At 41.4% G+C, this 22,937-nt stretch overlaps 1 long non-coding RNA gene across 1 annotated transcript in view; it reads left to right on the top strand.

Annotated features, from left to right (window-relative positions):
* Positions 1-817: 817 nt before the first annotated feature.
* The window catches only part of LOC148004832 (uncharacterized), a 227,407-nt gene continuing 205,287 nt past the window's right edge, over positions 818-22,937 (top strand). Inside the window, exon 1 of the long non-coding RNA XR_015625657.1 lies at positions 818-1,022. This is a non-coding gene — a long non-coding RNA (uncharacterized LOC148004832). The remainder of the gene's footprint in view (positions 1,023-22,937) is intronic.

The raw sequence follows: 22,937 nt of genomic DNA, 5'->3' as shown, positions 1-22,937 counted from the left end.
TGAATTAGAATGTTCTGTCTTCCCTGTGCCCCATTTAGAGTTTAACTCCTGAAGCTTTAAACTCACCCCATCTGGCCTGTATTAATGACTTTTCTCATTGTTGTGTCATTGGTGTGACAAAGTACCCATCAATACCAATGTATGGAAGGTCAGGGTTATTTTGGATCAAGATGTGAGAGGGCTGTTCATTCCAGTGAAGGAGCAGGAAGCAGGTCACACTGTTTGCATCAAGAAGTAGAGAGCTTTAGATAGGTCTACACTGGCCCTCCTCAAAGCTCCTACTGACACAGTGCTACCTTCTGCCTGCTCACCGTCCCCTGCTCTCTGGACTCAACATTCTTTTTAAGTGTAAATAAGGTTTTATATTAGACATGACATTTCACCCAGGAGAAGTATACAATTAAATAGGTTTAACTCAAAGTTCATTTTAGAACAGCTCCATCAAATCCATTGGCTATGAAACTCCTACTTCCTCAAATACTCCCATAGTCCTAGACATCTATGGATCGGCTTTCTGTCCCCCTACATTGACATAGACTTTGTGCTGGAGGCTTGGCTCTAGTCAGTGTTTTCAAGCATCACAGAGGCAACTGGGTTGCCTTGCCCTCTTTCTCTCAGAGCCAGTGCAACCAGAGTCCCAGAAGTTAACACAGCAGGCCAACTCCCTCCCTGCAATACGAAAGTGCTGGTGCCATGCAGGCGAGGGGAATGCAATTTCATGTCTTTCTGTTTTATAGTCATCCATGTAAACAACTCACTCCATCAGGGCATAAATTGAATTACTGCTTTAATAGAGGCATAATCAGCAGGCTTTGAAAGAGAGATTGCTTTCTCCTAGGAGGGTAGGGCAGCGTTTCACAGAGCAGCAGGATTGAAGCCGAAATGTGAAAGATAAACAAGGAGACCACAGGGTCAAAAGTGGGGAGAAGCCTTGGAATGTGGGGCACTAGGGGTGGAGTCTGCAGGGGTCTCCATGCTGTGTGTGAAGTGGTGATGATGCACAGAACTGAGGTACATGACAGGTAGGTGCTGAGGGCTGAGGGCAAAGGGCTAAGAGGTAAGTCTTGTGGAGGTTTTCAGCCTTCATTTTGTTATTGTTCTTTTAAGGAGAAAATTTTAGATTTCGTCTCTTCCTAATGAAAGACATGAGGTAGCAAAGATGCCGTTGGCTGAACAAGATTTAGCTTTGGTGCACCACAGGCTATTATTACACTGTAATATTTTTCACCTCTCAAGAATCAGCTTCCTTTTGCCCCTTAAAAGGTAAATTCTCATTGAGCACACATGACTCAATAGTTACAAAGCAGTTTCAGTCCTTGTAAAAGTTGTGTGTTATCCCTATGCAATGAGCATGTGGATTGAGCTGGCATGCACAGGTGAAGAAGCAGTAGAAGAATTCAACCCATTTGGGGAGGGGCAGAGCCAGGCTTGGTCCAAGCACTAGCTTAAGGTTTAAGACAATGGCAGCCTCTCTGGGGCCTGAGCTGATGAAGGAAGCCTGCATCTCAAGCTGGATCTCTGTCCTCTGACTCAGATGTGCATTGTCTCTGTTGTGTACCAATCTGACAACTCCACAATGTTGAGGGGTCCCTGGCCAATTCTCCAAAGGGAAAGCATCAGGTGGTAGAAGCTTTGGAAAGAGCCTGACCTTTGAAGTCAGCCTAGGATGACTTTAGGTCTCGCTTTGCTGCTTCCTAGGTAGCTGTACAGCTTTGGAACATTTAACGTGACTAAGGCTTTCTTTTCCTTTTTCTTACTCTGAGAGGTGGGTTTTGTTTTTATTTATTATCATTATTAATTATTCAAAATAATAGGATATATACATATATACATATATATATATATATGTACACACATACTTTGGTCATCTTCAAGTTTTTATGATCACATTCACGTCCCTTTCCACTGTATCCCTTCCTCTGTCTTCAAACCCTCCTCCTTTCATGTAGTATTTTGATTGTTTTCTTTCTTTCATGCCCATTTTTCTTTTTATTTAATTATTACTATTTTATGTATACATACATGTAATATAACGTAGATATATAAATACAATCTGCTGAGTCCATCTACTGTTATTTGTATATATAAATGTCTTTAGAGCTTACTACTTGGTATAACCAATAGGGAATTTATCCCAAAGGACTGATTGACCCTCTCTCATCCATTGCTAGTTGCCTGTAGATCATCATCTAAGAGTGGGGCCTTGTGAGATGTCCTCCATTAATATTATCATACTAACATGTGTCATCATTGTTCAGGTCTTGTTTAAGCTACTGCATTTTGAGTTTTAATGGGTTCTTCTTTCCTATATATAGAAAACATAGGCTCACTGCAGACCACTTGGTCCTATGGCTCTTACAATCTTTTCATTCTCTCTTGTATGATGTTCCCTGAGTCTTAGATATAGAGACTGTGTTGTATCTGTATCAATTAAGGCTGTAGAGTTGGCTGTTTTCTGCATTGACCAGTTGTGGCTTTCTGAAGTGCTCTCTGTTTGCTGTTAGACAAAAGTTATTTAGTGAGAGCTGAGAGCTACTCTTTACCTGTGGGTATAAGGATAAGTATTTAGGATATAATTAGGAATTATGCTGGTTTAGGGCAGTGGGTTCCATGGCTTCAATGGGTAGATAGCTAAGATTATAGTACCAAGAATGAAATCCCTACTGGTTGAGTGGGACCCAAGGCCAATTATGTAATTGTTGGGTACTTCAAGTTATAAGTGCCTCCACTGCACCTGTAGGAAGATCTTACCACATTGGTCATTATTATTGTTCATATGCATTATAGCTGGTTAGGACTTTTCTCTTGCCCTTTTTCATTGCACCTTCTGGAACGATGAGAAGTAGTTTTCAGGAAAAAGTGTCCCAGGTTAGTTCCACCTCTGTTTCTTCAAGTACTGTACCCAAATTGGTGGTGTCTTCAAGTCTCCTATTGGGACTTGTCAAATTCTAGGAAGTAGTCAAAGGCAACAGCAATAGCATATATTGTTTAGGGGATTTCTTGAACTCCCCTATCCAACAACTGGAAAACAGGTTTCTCATACTTGATGCTTTTGTTTGTTTGTTTTCTTTTTGTTTTCAGACACTTTATGGCTCTTAGAAAGAACATTATTACCCAAAGTGGCACAATTTCATAATGTATTATCTCATTTAGTATATATACAATCACATATTTGTATTATATGTAATTTTGGGTAAAAATAAAATGATATTATTCCATATGGCTTTTGTGAAATGTTCATGGGAATTTCTTTCTAGACCACTGAGCTCTGAAAAGGCTGGAGGTGTTTTCAGACTCATGCAGCTTCTTGGCTTTTCCCTTTCCCTCTTGCTGAGTGCAGAAACTAAGAACCCAAGACGATGGGTGATGAGTGTGAGGGTACAAAGGATTGCTTGTTCATTATGGAGGGCAGAGGGGTGGGAGTGCCTGTGCTCTGCAGGGGCTGCTGATGAGGAAAGGGGTCTTAGCTAACACCACAGGTATTGAAGCAGTGCATGGCTTGGGCATCCTGGGATCTGGGAAACCAGTATAGCCTGTCCTTCCTCTTCTTGTCCTCAAGCAGTTCTAGCCCTCAGGGAAGTCTGGTTTTCTGGCTCATCCAGACCTGATATGTGCCTCCATGAGAAGTAGAAAGCCAGGCAGATGTGCATGGGCAGAAGCCTATGACCTCTTTGAGTATGTTTTATATGGTGCTATTCACTATCAGGCTCATTTCAAAGTAATACCATCACCAAACAAAAGGGAGACAAGAGAGCTATGGCTCAGTCATCTGGAAAAGAGCAGGTGTTCCCCAAGAGAACTGGGGTCACAGCATCTGGGAACTCTGATGTTGTCTCCGATCCTTCCCACTTCTTACTTGTGCTCACAGTAGGAAGTCTTCTCTCAGTTTATAAACTTCTCAGTGCCCAGCCTTGTCCTGGGAAGAAGAGGATGGAGAAGAAATATACTCCTGTGTGTTTATGAGAATACCCACTCCATGTCTCTAAATTGCAGGAAGTGGGGAACATGAGCCTGCACAGGTTACAGAGAAGCCAAGAGTAAGGAGAAGCTGTGTCATCCATCCCTAGGGTGAGCATGGATGCGTGGCACTCCTACCTTGGTGGAGCCTTCGGCAGAGAGTAGAAATGCCTGAGGTTAGCATGGTGTCAGGAGGGATTAAATAAGGCAGTTCTCCAATGTCCTCATGCTGCTACAAAGTTTGGGAACAGCATAGGTTCACCTCTGGAATAAGGGCCCAAAAAGGCTGACGGAAAGATGAAGTGACCTTTGTAGATTAAATTTCTGTCACCCTGAAAAACAAATCCTCAAACAGGAAGTCGGGCTACTTATGGGAAGACAACAGCAAACTTGGTTGGCCAAATAACGATGATTTGCGTAATGCAAGTGTCAGACATGCGGGATGACTGTGTTACAAGCATCTGTTCTTGATAGACCCCAAATTACTATACCTGACCGAGCCAAACGTGCCCCAGACTTTTAAGGAACTTGCCCTCCCCTTCCTGACCTTCCACCTTAGGGACCGACATCCTGCCATCCTGGACACTGAGGATCCTTCTAGACCTCTAGCTGTATCACCTTTATTCATTCCCATTCTCATGGTTTCCTTGTGCTCTGTTCAAGACCCAGTCACACTTCATCCTTCCACCCTGCTCCCTGACAGCTTGTCATCCACTCTCTCATACCTGTTTCCTTCTGCACATCCTATGCATCCACCCACCGGAAGGATGGGTTCATGTTAAATCAGGACTGACTTCTTTTTCTGTTTTCACAATGAAGCAAGTCTCAGAGCCTTGATACAGAGAGCATGAAATCCTGCCTCTCTAGCCTGGGCTTCTGTCTTAGTGTTCTTGTATTGCTGTGCTCTTCCCAGATGCCTCTATTTCCTCTGCTAAGACCAAGCTACTCCTAGAAGGCAAATTCTCCTAAACTAAATTAAGGATTCTCTCTCTCTCTCTCTCTCTCTCTCTCTCTCTCTCTCTCTCTCTCCCTCCCTCCCTCCCTCCCTCCTTCCCTCTCTCTCTCTCTCTCTCTCTCTCTCTCTGTGTGTGTGTTTGTGTGTGTGTGTGTGTACACAGGCATGCACAAGTGTGCCCACATTTATACATGTGTGTGCATTCCTGTGTGTATGGGTACACATGCATGTATGTGCAAGTGCATGTGGAGTCCAGAGGATAACCCCAGTTGTCATTCCTCTGCCACCGTTCACCTTCTTTTTAATAAAGTTAGTTTCTCATTGGCCAGAACTCATCAAGTAAGCTAGACTGGTTGGTCTGCAAGCCTTAGCAGTCTTCCTGTCTCTGCTTCTCTAGAGCTTGGATTACACCAAGTCTGGCTCTGCATCATCCAGCAAAGTGGACAGGCTTGGGCTAAGCAGACAGTGAGCCTTGGCTCTTTGAATTTTAGCCAAACTCCTATGTGATTCTGAGAGTGGATGCAGTTGGAGAAACCCTGCATCCTAGAAACATGAAACTTTCTGACTGATGACATTTTTTGGCAAGTAAATTTTATCCACCCTTGGCTTTCCTGGACCATTCTGTTGTATTTATTTGCGGCCAGTGCTGTTCTACTTCAGTAATCGATGGGAGACTGGAGGCTTGGGTTTTAATCCCCCCACACCCACCCCAGACTAGCTAGCCACAAGATATACACTAAAGGAGAGGATCAGAATTGAACTTCAGACTGTGCCGAGGATTTTCTCCAGACAGTGCGCTCAGTGTGGTGTGTGCATGGTCACCTGGCTTCTGGCATTGAAAGAGACAGGCAATGCTGCTCTGTTCAGCTGTTCTATTACCTGGCAAAGTTGTTCTTCACTGGTAACTGCTGCACAGGATGAGTGCTGCCAACAAGGGCATCTTCTGGGTGCTTCGCCATGAGATCTCTGCTTTTATTTCTAAAGGTAATCCCAACACGTTTTAGACAAAAAGTTTGACAGTACACCAAGTGATTGTCAGCCTCAGGAAATGTGTTTTTACAGGCTTGTTTTAAAGATCTGAGGCTGTGATTTCTTTTCAGATTTACCCCTGTATGTCTGTTTGATTATCTCTGTAACCCTTCTACCCATTCTGAGCTAGTGTTTTATCTGAGTCATAATTGTAGGATAAAAAGCTTATATTCTTAACACATGTTAAGGCATCCTGTTGTATTTGCCTTCTATCTTTGTCATGTGCCATTCTCCCGTGCACATCTGTATGTCGTGCATACTGGCCTTTTCATTTACCTAAAATGTCACGGAAGCATCATGCTCTCTCTGATGCAAGGCCTTTGCTTGAGTGCTTCCCTATGCCTGTAGTGATTCTTCTTCCGCTCATGCTCAGGTTAACTGCTGTTGCTTCTTGAGCCTTGGTGTATAACAACAACTCATTACCTTATAGCCTGGACCGGATACTTCATTGATACACCTTCTTGGTATCCTCTTTCTTCATTGGGTTTACCAGAGATGTAATGTTGTGTTTGCTGCTATTGCTGTCTCAGAGGTGTCTCTATTGATTTTGGCACAGACTGTTGCTCATTAACTTAGTCCAGCATTTGCAAGAAGGGGACACATGGCAACTGGTCATGGTAAGTAAATATTTGTCGAATTAAAAGTTTATAAAGAAAAGAAAGAGAGGAAGGAAGGAAAGACAAAGAAGTTGCTTGCTGACATCACACATAGTACTGGGTGAATCTAGACTTTGCACCTGTCTGGATATCCGGACTCTAGAACTCTTATTCTTTTCTCTCGACAGAAGCTTCTTTCCAAATCCCATTCTATAACCATTTGGCCCAGGCCCTGTCCAGCTTTTCATTGGCTTTCTGACTCCACTGTGATTGCCTCAGGTAGAACACAAGAACATTGCTCATCCAATTTTTACTGCACATTTTCCTTTCTTCCCTGTTTTTACTGCACATGGCACTTGATTTAATAATTTTAATCAAGAAATTAATTGTATTTATCCCCTCAGGCAGTTTTTAGGGAAAGGGTACAGTTTTCTGAACATCAAGGGAAGAGAGAAAGGAACAAATTAAATTTTGTTCTGGGGCACTGATCTGCCAACTCAATGTTCATTCTGGATGCAGTAATCCCCGCCCCCATTCTCTTTAACTCCTTTAGCCTCTGGGAGCTCAGCTTCCCTAGTCTCTTGAGTTACGATCAAACGTGGTGACAGAGAGATGATGGCCCCATTCTCTGCCAAGGCACAGCAGTTATTCACTCTGTAATTCATTCAGGTGCACACACTCTACTTAAAGTGATCCACACTGGGCTGTGCCTCTTTCAGTGTTAGAGAGCAGAGGTCCTCTGAAGAATATTTTATTACTCAAACTGTCATCTGCCACCTACCCTATATGTTTCCTTTGGCAGTTGACTTACCTCTTGGAACCCCATTTTTCATCTTTGTGAAGTGGGGTTCATTCTGTCCACCTCCAACATGGTTGTGATGCACAAATGACTTGCATAGCAAGAATGAAGTGCACCCACCCCATGCCTTTCCCAAGTAAGGGGTCTGTCCCCTTTCCTCCATGTCATAATTAAGTGATATGATATACCACAGGTTTTGCCACACCACCTAGCAATATTAGAGATTTATAACACATGTGTTTTTGTTTCCTCACATGCAAAATCTGCTATATAATTCCTCTCTTTCCTACTTTAATGAATTATTGAGTGGACAAATTAAGTTGAGAAATTATTTTGTAGTGGGCATTCAAGAAATGACTTCCTACTTTCAATAGAAAGATGAAATCATTTCCATAGACGTCTAGACATTTTTGCTAAATATATGAAGGTGTTTTTAATGCCCCTTTCAAAAAATACCCCTGGTGTAGTAAAATCGTGCATTCTATTGTAAAGCAACTGGAATATCCCTTATGAACTGCTTGGTGCATCTCAATCACATTTGTTTATTTCATATTCCTTAAAACAGATGTTGATAAATGGCTCATGGAGCATACTGTACAAGTTAGGTGTGCAGGAATTACCCTTCTATTTCATCTGGGTCTTCATGTGGTCTCATCATTTTCTAAGCATTTGTAGATGGCGGCGTCAGCATTAGCGTTGTTGTCGTTGTCATCATCGTTGACGTTATCATCTGTTACTTGAACTCTAGAAGTGTTTTGGGATCTTCTGCCTCAATATAACCATTTGTTTGTGGAACATAAACTTCTCCAACTTTGTCTTGCTGAGTTCACACCAGGGTAGAGAAAGGCTCATTAGTGTCAGTGGATGAAGTACTTCCTCACGCAACATAGAGGACCATTTCTGTTTCTTCTGAGAGGCTCATTGGACCTCAAAGACAACTTCTTTACATTGGTCTGCACTGGTCATGGCTACTATCAATCTACTATGCACAAATACCATAAATGAGATGCTCTGGAATCTTCCTGACAACACAGTGGGAGCACACTTCTCCCAGGGCCATGGTATGCTTGGGTGGTTGTTTCAGACTCAGGTCACTCCTTTTTGTATCTGGGTCTCCCTAGTGGGACAGTAGCTGAGGTGCATAACATGCTTTGCATATGTCATTGTACTTAATTCTCAAATGTTGCAGGAACAAAAAGTAGTGCAAATAAGGACATTGAAGTTTAAGATTCAAACACTAGCCAACCTCTCCTACTTAGCCTTTAGTTCTGCTGGGATTCCAAGGCAGATCTACTTCCCAGGTTCCTAGATTTGACGAGCATCCAGCCTGCTAATTTATTCCCAGTGCCTTCCAATGTTGCTATAGTTTTCCTGATGCCAACTACTAATATTCACACGGAACATTGTAGCGCAGCTGCCTGTCCCCAGGTGTGGGCTCCTCAGAGCAGATGTGGGGATCAAGGTGGCACTATAACCCTATTTCCCTGTGCATGGACTATGGATGAATGACTGGCCCTGTTTGTCCTTGTGGAAGATAATGAGGTTCTTTTATGAATGGAGGCTGTGACCTACTTGATGCCACCTTATTAGAATGCTAGCCCCAGGACTAATGGGGCAGGTAGTGAAATCGTCAGCTGCCTCTGAATATACAATGCATGCGTCTGTAAACAATGCCTTTTAGCCTGTTCCATTTCTAGCACTCTGGGGAAAGATTAGATTGGTACAGCCTCTGAGCCTGGTAGCATTTGTCTTTCTCCATACAACCAAGGGACTATTTAAGTCTGGTTTTGAAAAGTTTCCCTCCAGGTATGGGGGATATTTTTTAATTTTTTTTGCTTATTCACTAATTTATTCATTAATTCTTTCAACAAACAGGTACTAGGGCCCAAGACCTGCTGTGATAAGAGAAGCAAAGTTGAGTTAATTATTAATGCTGTCCTTTCCTGGGTGTATTTCAGGATCATATTTTTAAGTGCATAAGATGCTCCTCAGACAGAAGACAGTTACCCAACATGATTGTGATGTTGATCTTTTCTTCTTTAATAGCACGATTTCTTTGCTCTCCCGTCTTTGACCCCATATTCTTATGCCATACCCCCAGACCTCTTCTCATTTATATGTGTGTGTGCTATAGCACTTCAGTTTTAAGAAAGGCAACACAGTATCATTAATTTATCCCCCTGTCCAAATCCATTAAGGATTACTGAGTATGGTAGTGGCCAGATAAGAGTCAGTGCTAGATGGAGGGGACAGATGCAGAGGACAAGGCTTGTGTCCTTGAAAAGCTCACACCATAGTGAGGATGGAAGGCATCATTAAAAGAAGCTGAGCAGGAGGCCCACAATGCATAATGGCATCAGACCTAGCCAGCTTGCTCAGAAGGGGCAGATATCAGCTGAGCTTTGAAAATAGAGAAGCTGAGTCATGCAAGCTTTGCAAGGCTGTGGATATTTGTGAGGACATACTAAGTTCATGGTGTGCATGACAATGGACTTTATCTGACTCAAGCAATGCTACTTTCTTGGGCTATCTAGTGGCTAGACTTGGGAATTGCCTTTTATGGTATGTCAGGGAGTCAAAGAATGAAGAAATATTGCAGGTAATTGTGATGTAACATATGCTTTAGAACAATTACTCTGGGTAGTGATAGGGATAATGGATTAGTGATTTTGAGCTGGAGCAGGAGAGAGGTTATGGTAGGCTCCAGTAAGTATGTACTGACTCTGCTAGGACTCTTTATAACCTTTAATGTTGCCAAGATCATCTTACAGCCAGTGGCACCAGACCGATTCATCTCAAAGGTTGTAGTCATTGTTTTCAGGTTCTCTACAAAAGTGACAGTCTTACTTTTTCTGTACTCAGACACAGTTCTACCTATAGGTTTGTCATTGTTTTCACCATGGTCTTGAGGGTCTTAGGGTGCTCTTGTGGAAAGTCTGGAGTGTGCACTGAAGGACAAATAGCTTTGAGAATGATGAATTGGGCAGTGGCTATGGGGAAAATCTGGACAACATCAATATGTGTACAATGTAAGTGGATTAGGCACATTGCAATGCTCATGTAAAAATTATGTTTTTCTTTCTAGTGGCTCCTCATCAATTAATCTATGCTTGATTAATTGAAGGCATCAATGGTCAATACAAGTTCATGCTTATTAAGTGCTCAATTGTGTGCAAATGCTCAAAAGCCATGCTCCTCCACATAGTTTCTTGGAGCATTTATTTTGGAGGCTGTTAGGACTGTTTATTAGGTATTAAAGGGCTCCTGGTCAAATATGCTTAGAGGTACAGGGGTATCCAAAACAGAATGATCCAAAAGGCTCTCAGTCACCAGGCCATTTAGGTTTCTGGGGGCAGGATGCCAGATTGAAGGATGAGCCATATCCTTATGCCAGTCTCCTTTACCCCACCCTCTGCAGAAGTGGCTGTGGCTTGTTTTACATCCTTGCACTAAGCCTGGGGAGTTACACATCTTGCCGGCAGAAAGCATAGTTTTGCTTCAGCTCTAGATAGTTGGTGACTTGTGGTTAGGGATAGGCCCATATTAATCTTAATTTCCCTAGGGCAAATCACGTTTCCTGGTGCTATCGATTTGCCCATTGCTGACATTTCTAGGGAGTTTATGTCATGCTCATGAGTCCCATTTCAAGTCAGTTTTTCATTATTGGAGACCCCTTAAATACTCTGTTCTTAGTGAGCATTAAATGATTGTACAGCTCTTCAGTGATGGGCCTCTCTGTTCCAAGGGCCCACCCTATGGCTCTGCTGAGTTGTTTAGTGTACCCTTGATCTGTTTCTGTTTAGACTTTCCTATGTCTACAGACCTTAGCTCCAGGAAGCCATCTATCCTCAAGTTCTAGCCCACTGGGGTTATGGGAGCCTATGCTAGAAGTTAAGGTTAGAGGAAGATCCTTGCGATATAGAGGAAAAGAATAACCAGACCTTTTCTGCTCCACAGAGTTCTTTGTGTAGAGCACAAAAGAAATGATCTGTGAGCAAGTCTCTGAGTTGAATCTTGCATTCCCAAAATAGATGTTATAATAGCATTGTGCTGTGGTCATTGAAAGCTTGAGTTAGCAATTGATTTTCAGCCTCAGAGATCAATGTAAAAAGAGATTGCAATGCAGGATTATAAGAAGCCATCTGTGACCCTTGTACACATGAAGCACCCATATCTACCCTGGCCATAGACATCACCACCTCATTGTAATTGGAGGTCTCTGATGTGTGAACTCCTTAGGGGTCACAGCCAGGGTTTGTCAAAAAGCAACTGACTTATGGTAGATGTTGGGTTTGAGATGCAGACAGCGGGCCCTAGCCTAAAGTAGAGAAACAGAGCAGTTATATTAGTTGAATATCACATTAAATGAGTGATAAACAGAGTTTGGAGCTTATGCCAGCATCAGTGAAAAAAATTAAGTCTTGCAGAACTAATAAGGGCCTCTCTATGCACTTGGAGCTCTAGATGTACAAATGTTCTGTCATTGAGCTCTATACAGCAATGTTCCCTGGTGCCCAGACAGCCTTGGTGTCTCAGTCTTGGAGGAATTTTCTGCTCTAAATAATCAGATATCTTTACTCTATTTTAACTTAAGGTAACCCAAATGCATGACAGCCTATCAGTCATAGTATATGTCTATTGGTCAGGTGAGCACCTCACAGTGATGGGCCTCTCTGTTCCAAGGACCCACCCTATGGCTTTGCTGAGTTTAGTGTACCCAGAACTGATAGGCCCAGAAACCTTAAGAATATTATATTGATCTTAGGACTGAAGGCATGAGGCTATCTTTGATGGGGGATAAGTAGAGATTTTGGTACTTCTACTCTAGTCCTACCAAGACTGTAACCAGAGCAATGCTTTATTACTGAGGCTGGGTTTGGGAGTGGACTTCAACATTCCATTTCACCATCAAAGTCTTTCATGAAGGGCATAGCGATGGTGATCTTCATCACTGTCCCCTGTATTTGCCACCTTGTGTTTTCTCAAAAGTCAGATGGATACTGAAGAATGTCTACAGGCCAATCAGATTTTGATTGTCATTGTTGTCCAATGTACCATCTCTACTGAAGGAGTTACCATCACACCTTATATAGCCACTGACATGACCTTATTTTCCAGATCAATTTTCATGACCATGAGCAGTGGCTTGCAGGCTCAGCATGGACCTATCACAGGGATGCTACAAGACAGCATGAATTTTCCTACTCTGTGTCATTGCATAGCTCCCAGGGCTCTTAATGACCTGGATATCTCATGAATGAAAGCGTTGGGTTGGTGTGTTGTTGACAGTGAGATGACCCTATCTGGTGAGGCAGCAGTAAGTATCCTGGATGAGTTAAAAAAAGATACAAGCGAATTATAGGGTAGAAAACAAAGTACTAACATTGAGGTCTTTCTTCTTCAGAGATGTTTCTAGGCACTCAGGTCTTGAGAATGTTAGATATTGCCCCTGTGGTGAAACACACTTTATTATACTTACTTTGAAAAAGGAAAGGAAAAAAACATGGCATTTTAATATTGCATATATCCATAGATTAGTTCAGCTCGCAGACCTCATTAAAGAAGCTTCTTTGTGCAGTGGACAGAACTTAATGCAGAAACTCACAACTGGTCAAAGAGAATAGGTGTTAGTCATAAAAGTGACCTCCGCAACCCACTCCTCCCATCAAGAGCTCAGGAATCAGCATCATTTGAATGGGACAGGGTTGCTGTACTCTGGAATTCCTAGCAGCTGTGGTTGCTAGACAAAACTTGAACTAGAGCAAGACAGCCTATCTTCTATGGAGAAGAAAGGGCTCATGACCCCCCACCTCTAACCGAGGAGAAATTGATATGTAAGAGAAGAAGAGTTGTTTTTCTTTAAGGACAACATCCCTGGTGTCAGATGTACTCTAGTACATAGCCCCACACCCATGAGTATATGGGCAGCACACAGGAGATTTTGAGAAGAGAGGATATGAAGGTCGGAAGGGTAGGATATTGGGCTAGGTAAAGAGTTAGAGCTAAACATGGTAAAATGTATTGAATGCATGTATGCAGTTTTCAAAGATTAATAGAATATGTGTCTATGTCTGAGTAAGTACTGATCTGAATTTGAAAACTACACACACAAACCACACACACACACACACACATATATGTATATGTATATATACATGTCATATATATATGTATATATATATATATATATATATATATATATATATATATATATATATATATATATGCCAATGGGAAATCTGTAGTCATCTGAAAGCTGTCACTTTTACCTGGAAACTAAAGCAAATTTCAGTCACAGTTCAGGTTTCTCTATCTCTGGGGTCTCTTAATCTGTTCAAGGCATGGCACTTGCGGTATTCCATGGAAATAGGGAAATTGTATGATATCTCTAGATAGCAATGGCAGCAGAATCACTATTCAGACTTCTAAGATTTTAGGAAGGAATATATTTCCAGTCTCTTCAAGTAATTATTCTCTTATGAGGTCAACATTGGCTTTTTTTAAGTTTACTGTCATGTACTGAGTATTTAATAATACTTTAAAACCAACTCTGGTTGCATTACTTATTTCTCTTTGACCTATTGATTTTAGCATCTAAATGACCTAAGAATGACCAGGCTTAATTGCTGGTAAGCTTACAACTTTGCTAGTAAATAGAGCAGTAAGCTTCTCATACTGCATCATTTCCTGAGTTCTCAGCCAGCTGCTAGGTGGTATGTTGGATATATTGGACTTCCTGCATTATCAAGGTCTATTCTTGCCTGAGTGGACTATCATTCTAAGTGTAGGTTGTCTATTATTGCCCATTCTAGTGCACACATCCCCATCCTTCCAATTCTACTTGGCCTTATTTGCAGTCATGCTATTACACACACCATTGCTTCTGACCAAGAAATACTTTTCACTTCATATGATGTACAATAGTGGCCCCATGTCCATGGAATGACCAGTCATTACAATGTCCCTCATGATCCCAGAAACCTCTGGTTTAGTTAAATGTGTAATGGCTTACTAAAAATGTATGTATAGACAGGAGATAACCCCTTGGGATTTTAGACTTACATTATAGGATAAAATGCAAGATTTAATTTATGGTTTGTATTAGAAACAATTATATGCACCTATCTTTCCACAGCCAGTATATATGGAATCAAATGTAGTGTGTGTCCACGTTCACAGGTCACTTGGAGATTTTTCTTTGCATCTCAACAGCTTAGACCTGTGTTAATTTGCAATTATAGTCTCTTTGAAGAGAGATGATACCAGTAGGAGACATAATGACTGATACAGAAAATAATGGTGTTATATATAATTCTGTGCTGCAAAATACATTGATTTTGTGTGTTTACCCATCTTAGTGGTTAGTATCACCAAATGGGAAGCATGTTTACTGTGAGTGACATGAACTAGTATCTGATGCTATTAACATTCTGTCGTGCAAAATAATAATTCCACCAGAAAGACTAACCCCCATATCTGAAGGTACAGTCACTATAAAAGAAAGACAAGAATATGAGATTCAGGTTTCATATGAAATAAAAATTAATGGCATAGACAGGTCATAAATTTAAAATAAGCATGATAAATTTTCCTTCAGAGATAAGACAGAATATTGGTGATGGGAAGCAGGAGCAAAACTTTAGTAAAACAGAATCAAATTGAAATGCATGGTTGGAAAATGGGGTGATAAAATAAAGAAAAATAGATGGAGAGCACAGCAGAAGGTCTGTAGTCTGAGGAGAAATTAGCTGGAGTGCCAGCTTGAGGATCTCTCCCAGAAGGCATTAGAGTTGGATAGGGTGCTGGAGAAGTGTTCGTAATCTTGTGCTGCACCTCTACAAGAAATTGCAAAAATAATTAGGAAGACAACAGATGAAGCAATAATGGCTTGAAATTTTCTGGGCTTAAACAATGATTTAAAAAAATCTTGGTCAAAGACGTCATTACATGTAAAACAGGATGGATAAAGAAAAAGACATTGTTACACGTGGAAGCAAAATTTAATTCTGTCAGAGAGAAATGAAGATGTAGCTGCAGAATCATACACAGACAGAGCCAGACATAGACACATACACAGAGACAGAGAGACAGAGACACACAGAGAGACAAACAGAGACAGGCAGGCATATATAATGACAGACAGGAAAGTTCAAAGATGGTCGCATACAACATTTACCCAGTTCTGTTATCTTGCAGGCACTGTCTTATGCTGCATAGCTGACTACATTACATCTTCAAATACTTAACAACTGGAGTTCTTATTATTACCACCTTACACACAAGGATGTGTGCATTACAGGGAATTCAAGGAACTGCTCAGATAGAAAGACATGAGGAGTAGGGAATAGGACCTTCCGGTGTCTTGTTCTGGAGCCTCATGCTCTGGGCTCTCTTGCTTCCTACAAAGCTTCCAAGTGAAAAGAGTACAACATCCATCAGTGAATACAAGCTAGCCTGGATTAGACATCCCCACATCAGCACTGAGATAAGAAGGCTTTGAAATGCTTTCAAACTGCTACAAGAAAAATAAGATCAAATGAGGAAACACACAGGAAAGGTCTCAGCAATTGTGGTAGTATCCATTAGTCTTTAATAGTGCCTCTGATAAATGTTGGGGAAGACTGCAATGTTGATAGCTATTTTCTTTGCAAGTTCCACATCTTGGGAAGGAGGGTACAGAATGAATTGTGCTTCTATGATGGAATTTTAATCCTCTTTACCTCAGAGAGCTGCTGAACCATAGCACCAAGAGCTGAGGTCATCAAGCCATCGTTGAATGTTTGATAAACTCAAATGCCTTCTCTCCATATGTCTGACCAGTAGAGATAATTGAAAAGAAGTTCATATAGTTATGTGAATTTTAAGATGAAATTTAAGGCTGAAAAGTAGACAGGATGTACATTCTAGAAAACACCCCAATTGGTTAGGCAGTGAATGAAAGAGTTCATGCTTACACTCAGTTGGGTTCACGCTGATCAACCTTGACCTTAGATTTTTGTAACTTTAGTGTTTGCACAAAGGATTATCATTTAAAAAGTAATTTCATGTGGAGAAAGAGGAACACTCCTCCATTGTTGGTGGGATTGCAGACTGGTAAAACCATTCTGGAAATCAGTCTGGAGGTTCCTCAGAAAATTGGACATTGAACTGCCTGAGGATCCAGCCATACCTCTCTTGGGCATATACCCAAAAGATGCCTCAACATATAAAAGAGACACGTGCTCCACTATGTTCATCGCAGCCTTATTTATAATAGCCAGAAACTGGAAAGAACCCAGATGCCCTTCAACAGAGGAATGGATACAGAAAATGTGGTACATCTACACAATGGAATATTACTCAGCTATCAAAAACAACGAGTTTATGAAATTCGTAGGCAAATGGTTGGAACTGGAAAATATCATCCTGAGTGAGCTAACCCAATCACAGAAAGACATACATGGTATGCACTCATTGATAAGTGGCTATTAGCCCAAATGCTTGAATTACCCTAGATCCCTAGAACAAACGAAACTCAAGACGGATGATCAAAATGTGAATGCTTCACTCCTTCTTTAAATGAGGAAAAAGAATACCCTTGGCAGGGAAGGGAGAGGCAAAGATTAAAACAGAGACTGAAGGAACACCCATTCAGAGCCTGCCCCACAGGTGGCCCATACATATACAGCCACCCAATGAGACAAGATGGATGAAGCAAAGAAGTGCAGACCGACAGGAGCCGGATGTAGATCGCTCCTGAGAGACACAGCCAGAATACAGCAAATATAGAGGCGAATGCCAGCAGCAAACCACTGAACTGAGAATAGGTCCCCTATTGAAGGAATCAGAGAAAGAACTGGAAGAGCTTGAAGGGGCTCGAGACCCCAAAAGTACAACAATGCCAAGCAACCAGAGCTTCCAGGGACTAAGCCACTACCTAAAGACTATACATGGACTGACCCTGGACTCTGACCCCATAGGTAGCAATGAATATCCTAGTAAGAGCACCAGTGGAAGGGGAAGCCCTGGGTCCTGCTAAGACTGAACCCCCAGTGAACTAGTCTATGGGGGGAGGGTGGCAATGGGGGGAGGGTTGGGAGGGGAACACCCATAAGGAAGGGGAGGGGGGAGGGGGATGTTTGCCCGGAAACCGGGAAAGGGAATAACACTCGAAATGTATATAAGAAATACTCAAGTTAATAAAAAAAAAAAAAGAAAAAAAAAAAAAAGAAATACTCAAGATAATAAAAAAAAAAAAAGAAAATGTGGTACATCTACACAATGGAATATTACTCAGCTATCAAAAACAACGAGTTCATGAAATTCGTAGGCAAATGGTTGGAACTGGAAAATATCATCCTGAGTGAGCTAACCCACTCACAGAAAGACATACATGGTATGCACTCATTGATAAGTGGCTATTAGCCCAAATGCTTGAATTACCCTAGATCCCTAGAACAAACGAAACTCAAGACGGATGATCAAAATGTGAATGCTTCACTCCTTCTTTAAATGAGGAAAAAGAATACCCTTGGCAGGGAAGGGAGAGGCAAAGATTAAAACAGAGACTGAAGGAACACCCATTCAGAGCCTGCCCCACCATACATATACAGCCACCCAATTAGACAAGATGGATGAAGCAAAGAAGTGCAGACCGACAGGAGCCGGATGTAGATCGCTCCTGAGAGACACAGCCAGAATACAGCAAATACAGAGGCGAATGCCAGCAGCAAACCACTGAACTGAGAATAGGTCCCCCGTTGAAGGAATCAGAGAAAGAACTGGAAGAGCTTGAAGGTGCTCGAGACCCCAAAAGTACAACAATGTCAAGCAACCAGAGCTTCCAGGGACTAAGCCACTACCTAAAGACTATACATGGACTGACCCTGGACTCTGTCCCCATAGGTAGCAATGAATATCCTAGTAAGAGCACCAGTGGAAGTGGAAGCCCTGGGTCCTGCTAAGACTGAACCCCCAGTGAACTAGACTATGCGGGGAGGGTGGCAATGGGGGGAGGTTTGGGAGGGGAACACCCATAAGGAAGGGGAGGGGGGAGGGTGATGTTTGTCCGGAAACCGGGAAAGGGAATAACACTTGAAATGTATATAAGAAATACTCAAGTTAATAAAAAAAAAAGTAATTTCAGGGTAGGTTCTCTTTATTATAATATCCACCAAAGGCCTAACATCAAGGAAACATGCTATTTGGAAGCTAGGTAAGGTCATTTGCTAGAATTCTTAATGCTTGTGGATAAAGGAACCGAAGCAGAGAAAATGAATGGTATTCCCCAAGGTCATCATAATAAAGGACAGTCAGCCTGCTAACATCTATTTCCCTCCAGGTTCACGGAGAACTAGTTTAGGTCATGAGGAATAATGCTAAAAATTTCTTCTGCCTCTGTTTACTTTTAGAAAGGGAGAGAGAGCATAGGTGCAAGCCCAGAGATACTCCAGTAATAAGATGATGATGGGTGTGAATGGCATAGAAAAGTGAGAAAAGTCAATACTGAGGATACAGTCAAGCTACTTTATATCAGAACAGAGTTGTAAAACAGAACAGAGTTGTAAAATTATTTGATATAAGGTTCAGCCACCTGGCCATGTGAGAGACGATTGTTCCAACTGGGAGAGAAGGTAACACCGTGTCTCCGAACAGGAACAGTCTTGGCAGTTTGGAGTGAAAGGGAAGTGGGTGTTTCTGAAGAAGACCAAGTGAGAGGGCACAGCTCCAGATGAAATGGGAAAGCTCACTTTGGGCAGATTGTAGATGGCATTGTGGGTTATGAAAAGATGCTAGGATTTTGTTTTGGAGGGGACAGGCAATTATTGAAGGGCTTTAAACTAATGTCATAATATTGATGGTCCTCTAATTAGAACCTCACCCACTATTTGTGGAGCTGAAATAAAAAATGTTTTGCTCCCTTCGCTTCTTGTTTCTGTCTACATGTCAGTCGAGGATTCTTTCTGAAGGCAGATATGTCTAACCCTTGGTCTTGATGGTCACAGGCACACTGCTCCCGTTAAGATCTTCCCTTTCTAAGAGGTAAGATGATGGGAGAATAATAGACTAAGACCAAACTTCAAAGGAAAAGCACTACCAGTGGAACTTGAGTAAAATGCTCACTCCAACAATCTGTTGTTAAGAGGGATGCAATCAAGTTCTACGATTCAAGACTGTGTTCAAGTGGCTAATGAGGCAATTCACATAAAATTATCAACATTAATCCTGGCAGGTGATGTTTGTTCCATGAATGTTTACTTAAGTTAGAGATGTAGACAGGGAGCTGCTATATACATTGCTGTTAGAGTCCACTGGGACTAATAGTTCCAAACACTACCTAGCACGACGGGTATCACAGAAAGGAGGTCAATAAACTATATCCAATTGTTATTGCAACATAGTGTCCTGTTTATGTTTTTTCTTTCTCTTTACTTTCTGGATTACTGACACTTACTTTTGGTCATTGACACTTCAGTACTGTGGACAGCAATACTTGTTGAAGATTCTTTTTTCTCCTCACAGGAATTGCCCATTACTTTCCATTTCCTTGTGCTTGCCCTCTGTGTGTGTGTGTGTGTGTGTGTGTGTGTGTGTGTGTGTGTGTGTGTGTGTGTGTGTGTGTGTGTGTGTAGATTGGAAGATAACCTTGAATATTGTAATATTGTTTCTTTTCTTTGTCTTTTTTTTTAATGACAAGGTCTCACACTGGCCTGGAACTGAGGATAAGAAAGTGATCTTGCCAGAAGTCTTCAGAAATCTCCCTGCCTTTCACTTCCCAGAACTGGGATTACAAGCACATGACACTATACCTATTTTTATTTGTTTGATTTTTAATGGACTCTAGGGGTCAAATTTAGGTCCTCATTCTTAGTAGACAAGTTCTTTACAGACTGAGGTACCTTCCCAGCACTAATCTTGGACTTTATTGGTTCTTAGAGCCAGGCCCAGCTAAGACACATTCCACTAGACCTTCAAATGGTTTACTTATCTCTCATTTTAAGGTGTTGATTTTATCCTCCTTCTTACCTGTTCATGTCAACTAGATCCCAGCATGCTTTGCACCCAACAGTTCCTGCGCTATGTCACTTAGAAGCACAGTAGCTCCTTAGCACATTTGCTGCTTTAATTAGACTGATTTTGACAAGCTCCAAAACTTTGTTTTCAACTTTTATCTTTGGGATGATTTAAAGCTCCATAAAACTGTGTAATTGCTGTGGGCAGGTCACATATCCACCAACATCCATCTGCTTCCTCAGAAAACCCATCCCTCCCAAGCTTAGAGCAGTGTGCATAAAGCACACAATAAAAAGTGATTGGCATAGGTTCACGTGCTCTCTCGTGGTGAACATCCCCTCTGTCGGCTGTATTATTGGCAGTATGTGGATGATACTATTTTTACTTTCCTTTCCTTTGCAACCAATGAACATAATTAGAGATAATTAACAACCTTGTATATGGTAGGAGATAGATTCTTTCATGCTTTCATGGTACCTAGGTACCCTATAAACTAAAAGGTCTTGTGTGGATTTTACTGATGAGTGTAATTCTATAAAACAAAGCATGGTGGCCTATCAGCAGTATTCTGTAGTTAGGAAATCTGGGGTCTCATAAGAGCAAATGACAAGGGAAGGAAGAAATTTGTTTACTGAAGTGTCTATTCAACATTTGAATTACTGCAGGAGACACTGAGTATGTAACAAGTACAGTAAAAATGACTTGGGATTTGCCTACTGTATGCCATTTTTGAAGCCACATGTTCCCCTCATGTTTACTGAGTGGTTTTTTGTCAGTGGTGCTTGATGTTTGCTATTTTGATGTTTGGCTACAGCAAAGGCTCTCATCATAAAAATTAGGGCTACAGGGAGGCTTCAACTCTCAGAAGTGTGGAGTTGCTGTAAAAAGGTCTCTTAAACAAACAACTACTTTATTACCATTTCTACTTTAGGCACAAGGACTGTCTTCTGGACAGTCTATTTTCCAAGAATTAGTTGACTGCCACAGCCTCAAGGACCTACCCCTAATCATCTATAAGGCAAAGAAGTATATCTATTTGTAGAGGGATGTTCATTTTGAAAAACTGTAAAAGAAAAAAGCATAAACCTGGGAGTTTTCTTGTGAAGCCTTAGGCACTTTGATTGAGGCACTGGCCATGATCACACTCTTTCCCTTTGATTTGCAGCTTCTGAAAAATACTCCTTCAATGCTGTCATTAGTATGAGGTCAGATTATCCATTACAGCGATCTTAATATACACAGGAGTCTCCCAATTGACTGATCTACTATTTATTGTGTTCTTCATTTATCTCATCCCCTTTCAAAGCTTTTATCCTTTAATTTTATTTAGGAATTAGTCCCTACCTGAAACTCCTTCTCTGTAGGAACATTCCAGAGAATGGCAACAGTTTGAGGCCATTACTCTCTTTTCTCCTTTTTCTCTTTTTTGAGTTAATGCTTTGTAATTCTTTCCAACCTTATATATTATTCAGTCTGGCATTAACTCACTGATGTAAATGTCTGGAGCCCAGGCATGAGGATCACATGAGGAAATCAGACTCTGATTTATCCTGCAGTGCTGACCAGTCATGGCATTAAGGTGAAAACAGTCAAGGAGCTGGGTATTTAAGTTTCCCGAACACTGTTGTCCACTTGATGTTTCTGCTTTACTGATCTAGACTCACTTTGCAATGCACACCCTTTCCTCTCCTCAACCGTGGGAATACCATCAGTGTGAATGTCTATAATTCTCCTGGGCATGACATGTAATACAGGTAGTCTTTGTTCTGTGTAATGGCAGTATTAACAAATATTGTTTGGTCTGTGTCATAGAGTAAATTTACAAAGTCTATATAAATTGATTTTTGAAAGATTTCCCAAAAGACAGGCTGATGGGATGATATGATGAGAAATAGTAGAGATCAAGGGAAAAAAAGATTTATTAAAAAAAAAGATAGGCTTTGGGGCAAGCCTGATTGAAGCCTAGTTCTCCCATAAGCTTCCTAGCGTTAATTGTGTGTGACCTTGGCTTGCCCAAAGTAAAGATGCTGCCATCGGTCATTGTCTCTGAGTTGCTTATTGATATGGGACAATTTAAGACTCCAGGGTTTCTGGAGAGGAATATGTTCAATGGAGTCTAGTCCTTTAGAACAGGTTATGAGTCTGCTGCAACCAATGCTCAAAGATAGGGCTGAATGCACCAAATGAGTAGAGACTCTGGACAGGACACTGATTGCTCTACAAATAATTAGGTAGATGTTATTTCTCTTTTATGGGTACAGTCTGAGGCAGGTTAGAATCATAGATGGCCGGCTGGATTGGGATTGTGTGGAAGTTTCTTGAAGGCAATAGTTTAAGCACCTGAGATTGAGGCAATAACACACTTCACAGAATCAGTGACTGTGTATTTACAAAAACAAAGCAAAACCCAGTTACTGAAACAGGGCTCTAGAGTGGGGTCAGCAGTGTGAAGAGTAAAGTCATTGGGAGTTCAAACTATTTCTGTCTAACCTCTGCTAGTCCAAGAAAGAGCAAGGTTGTTCAAGGTCAGGTTGAAGACTTGGATGCCTCAAGTCAAAGGTAGTTGTGATATTCCAGGAACAGGGAGAATGACAATGACAGTAGCCGG

The sequence above is a fragment of the Rattus norvegicus genome, chromosome 7, assembly GCF_021556685.1.
Source record: "Rattus norvegicus strain SHRSP/BbbUtx chromosome 7, alternate assembly SHRSP_T2T, whole genome shotgun sequence".
NCBI lineage: Eukaryota > Metazoa > Chordata > Mammalia > Rodentia > Muridae > Rattus > Rattus norvegicus.
The sequence above is the reverse complement of the archived record's forward strand: the minus strand, read 5'-3'. Positions and strand labels throughout refer to the sequence as shown.